The sequence below is a fragment of the Octopus bimaculoides genome, chromosome 19, assembly GCF_001194135.2.
Source record: "Octopus bimaculoides isolate UCB-OBI-ISO-001 chromosome 19, ASM119413v2, whole genome shotgun sequence".
In the NCBI taxonomy this organism is placed as follows: domain Eukaryota; kingdom Metazoa; phylum Mollusca; class Cephalopoda; order Octopoda; family Octopodidae; genus Octopus; species Octopus bimaculoides.
This window is the reverse complement of record NC_068999.1, coordinates 23,049,630-23,053,935: the sequence shown is the minus strand read 5'-3', so window position 1 is coordinate 23,053,935 and position 4,306 is coordinate 23,049,630. Positions and strand designations below refer to the sequence as shown.

Sequence of the window (4,306 nt, the reverse complement as noted above, 5' to 3'; positions counted from 1 at the left end):
CACCTAGAATAACACTAACAAGTGGTGTCCATCACTAGGATGTTGCACTTTGGCATTAAAAGATTTGTTGTTATGAAATTACAAGGCATACACCTGTCAAAAGAGAGATTGAAAGTTGCCCCCTTCATCACCACCACCACCACCACCACCACCACCACCACCACCCCAACACCAGCATGATGGAAGAATAGGTGGTAGGGATAACAATGATTGTGGAGGTAGGTGGGGAGTAATGATGACAATGAAATCATGGTGTTGGTGATGGTGGCAGCAGTGGTGGTGGTGGTGGTGGTGGTGGCAAATATTTAGTCCCAGGCCTGATTGAACATGTTGCCCGTTTTTCAAAGTATTTTTCAGTTATGATCATCCTGCGTTTTTTTTTATTGACACAGTGTATCTAGGACTACATTATCCAAAATGTACCTCACTTTGTTAAGATAATTTAATTTTGAAATGATAGAAATTTGGCTGTTGTTCTTAGCAGGTTGAGTGACCACATAGAGGTTCTTTCTATATTGTTGCTGTTGCTGTTAGTGGTAGTAGTAGTAGTAGTGGTAGTAGTGGTGGTGGTGGTGGTGGTGGTGGTGGTGTAGATTACGAGGGTAGTGATGTCTGCAGTCCTGGAGGTGGGGGAACAGTAATGCTACTGTTGTTGGTAGGGGTTGCAATTGAGCAGTGAATGCTGAAAGGGATAAGAAGTGGTGGTGGTGGTGGTGGTGGTGGTGGTGGTGACAGTTGAGATTTCCAGAGTGGCAGTGAGAGTGATGATGGTGGTGGGGGGGGATGTGGGTGTATTGTTTGGGAATATGGAAGATTAGTAACAAAGGTAGAGGGGTTGAGAGTGACATGTCTAATTTACATCAGTTTTTAGATAAGATCCGCTGAGTTGTTTTACCAACCTCAGTTTCTGAATAATTTTCTATGTACATCTGTCTGCAGTCTTGACTTTATCACATTTTGAGCAATACAAAAAAGAGACTTAAAAAAAAAAACCCTGAAAATCTATTAGTGATAACTAAAATGACCAAAAGACTCTGAAAAAAAGAAAAACACAACAGAATTTCTATAATTTTTTCCTACATTTTTGGTCTTTAAAAGAAAAGAAAAGAAAACAAAATGGATTTATTACAATTTCTTGCAATGCACAGGTAAGCATGTTAGAATCTTAATTAAGTATTTATTTGCATTTATTGGTAAATTTGGAGGGTGGACAGAAAGGTAATTTTAAATGAGGATGAGGTACAGTTGAATGATAGCCCCCCCCCTCCTCTCACTGTTATTAACTGTTACTTCTTTTATTGATCTTAAAATGGTGAAAGTGAAAATGAGTTCTAAAAACATTTGAACCCACAGAAACAAAAGTAGATATTGCAATGTATTTTGTTAGGAGCTCTGTGATATCATTTATGAAGGATTGGTCTTCTTTTATTTGTCTTTATTGCTATCAAATAACTAAACTAAATATTAAGTAACTAAGATTGATTTAGAACTGGTTATCATCATCATTTAATGATGATAAACTTTTCCATGTTTGCAAGGATCAGATGGAATTTGTTGAGTTAGATTTACTGCATCTGAATACCCTTCCTCCAGCCAACCCCCACCTGTTTCAAGCAAGGTAATATTTTCTCATGATCAAATGTTTTTCATGGAAGACTCAATGATGCTCATTGATAATCATCATGTGATTTTCAAACACACACACACACACACACACACACACACACACACACAAACACACACACACAAACACACACAAATACTTACAATGAGCTTCTTCCGGTTTCCATCGACCAAATCCACTCATAAAGCTTTGGTCAGCTTGGGGTTATAGTAGAAACTTAAGACGCTGTGCAGTGGGACTGAACCTGAGACCACATAATTGAGAAGCACGCTTCTTAATCACACACCCATGCATCTGATAAGAAATCATTGGTTTCAAACTTTGGCACAAGGCCAAAAATTGTTGGGGGAGGGTGCAAGTCAGTTACATTGATTCTAGTGCTCAACTGGTACTTATTTTATCGACCCTACATTGATTCTAGTGCTCAACTGGTACTTATTTTATCGACCCTGAAAGGATGAAAGTTGACCCTTGTGACATTTAAACTCAGAACCTATAGTCAGAAGAAATACTGCTAAGCATTTATTCTGGCGTGGTAATGATTCTGCCAGCTGACCATCTTAATTTGATATAAAATTATTAACACATGTAATACACAACTTAGAATATCATAATTAGTGTCCTAAATTTATTAGGGTCCTTGGTCAAAATATAGAGGCATCAATTTATTAGGGTCCTTGATCAAAATATATTGGCATCAACCCCTGATGCCAATAAGAGATCATCTTCTGCATTTATCAATCCATTGTTAAATTAGACTTCCTGAATAGGTAGAATAAAACAATGAATTTGAAACTAGTGGCAGGAGATGCTAACATCCATTTTTATCATTTCTTATATTTAATTAAATCTACTGTATAATTTGAAACAACACTGCCTCTGACAGTAAGTTTAAATGAATCCAGTCCATTATTTGAGCATTTTCAAACTTTTCACTGTAGAGTAGTTATTTTCTGTTATCATTCTTACTGTGAATGATAATCATTCTTGGTTTATGATGGAACAATATTTTTGGCATAGAAGCATTCTGAATGAAATACGAATTGCTCTACCAGACTTCTTTTAAGGCACTGTCTTGGCCAAGTTCTCACCAGAAATTTCAAATCTTAAGGCAGTTCAAGTGAAGTTACTCTGACTTGAATTACACTATCAAACTTTTATTGGAATGATTGCAGCACCACTGTTGCTGCTGCAGCAAAGAACACACAAACACACACACGCGCGCATGTGTGTGTGTGTATTGGCACTGGCCAACCTGAGTCTATAGTGGAGGAAGGCACTTATTCAAAGTGCCATTCAGTTGGAATGAATTTAGAAACATTTGGTTATGAAGCTTTACTACGCAGCCTTGCTTCCATCACAAAGATTAAAGTTCTGGAGAGAGGATAAACCCAATCTCTGCCCTTTTGTCAACCACACTATCTAATTCATGTCACCTTTAAAGACAATCATAATCTTGAGAGAAGAGAGGTAAAAAGAGAGGTGAAGGAGGTGTTACAGAGAGCTGTTCTCATTTTAGTTGGTTAATAATCCTTGGCAACAAATAGGATGATATAATGCAACTTATGATAAACCGAATAAACTTATTTTTTTATTCTTTAATGAGAAAAGCTTAGCCGGCAGCTGTGGAGTAACTTATATGAGCTCTTTATTGTTTTGCATCTTAGCAACTATTTCATTCACACTAGAAGAGATAAAGACAAGAGGGGGTTAAACACAGGCTGAGAGAGAGAGAGAGAATTGTGTGTGTGTGTGTGTGTGTGTATGTATGTTTTTGTATGTTAATATGTGTCGTATGTGTGTATGTGTATCTGTGCATGTATGTGTGTGTGCGTACCTATCTATCTATCTATCTATCTATCTGTCTATCTGTCTACCTATCTATCTATCTATCTATCTATCTATATACACACATATTTGTGTATATATGATAGTGGTTAGCAGTAGTAGTATAATGAGAATGGAAATGATAGCAATGATGATGATGATGATGATGATGAGGGTGAGGTGGAGGTGGAAGAGGACAATGATGATAGGAGAGGAACAGGAAGAGAAGTAAAAGGTAGTAGACTCAAATGTCCTCACTGTCTATGATTGGAAAGCTATTTCCTGACCCAGTAACAAAGGATAATTTGCACCACTCTCCTTCTCAATTCACAAAGCTTCTAGGTTTCTTTAACTACAATCTGCACTCTTCAGCATTGCTTTGTTAAGAACAGGAGTTATTGACAGGGATATTTGACCCCATCATGTACAGACATATTTGCAACACAAACATTAACAAATGGCAATTAACTACAGTGTCTGCACAACAATATTCGATGCACACTAGTTGTGCACACTTCATTTTCTAAATAAAGCTCAAACACTAAAATATGTATCCTATACTCTTCCATAAAATATCATAATTTGACTCTTCATAGCATGTATATATCCAGACTGAATCAATTAATTCCGTAACCTATAAATAATTGATTTGTGAAAAAAATCAATTTAATAAACTTTTTTTAGCTTTTCTATGGGCAATAAATATGTTAGAAGTAAACTATTAAATTTTGTTTATACATATGTGTGTATATATATGTGTGTGTGTGTGTGTGTGTATATATATATATATATATATATATATATGTGTGTGTGTGTGTGTGTGTGTGTGTATATATATATATATATATATATATA

At 36.2% G+C, this 4,306-nt stretch overlaps 2 protein-coding genes across 3 annotated transcripts in view; one reads left to right on the top strand and one right to left on the bottom strand.

Annotated features, from left to right (window-relative positions):
- LOC106871644 (calcium and integrin-binding protein 1) overlaps nucleotides 1–4,306 on the bottom strand; it is a 443,076-nt gene that overhangs the window by 93,514 nt on the left and 345,256 nt on the right. The gene's annotated exons all lie outside the window — the stretch shown is intronic.
- The window catches only part of LOC106871649 (homeobox protein 4), an 88,263-nt gene that overhangs the window by 55,083 nt on the left and 28,874 nt on the right, over nucleotides 1–4,306 (top strand). Inside the window, exon 1 of one of the 2 annotated variants that reach the window (XM_014918232.2) lies at nucleotides 775–1,148. The exons of the other annotated variant lie outside the window; for it this stretch is intronic. The gene's annotated coding sequence lies outside the window, so the exon portion shown is untranslated. Of the gene's footprint in view, nucleotides 1–774; nucleotides 1,149–4,306 lie in introns of those variants that run through there. 2 annotated transcript variants of the gene reach the window in all.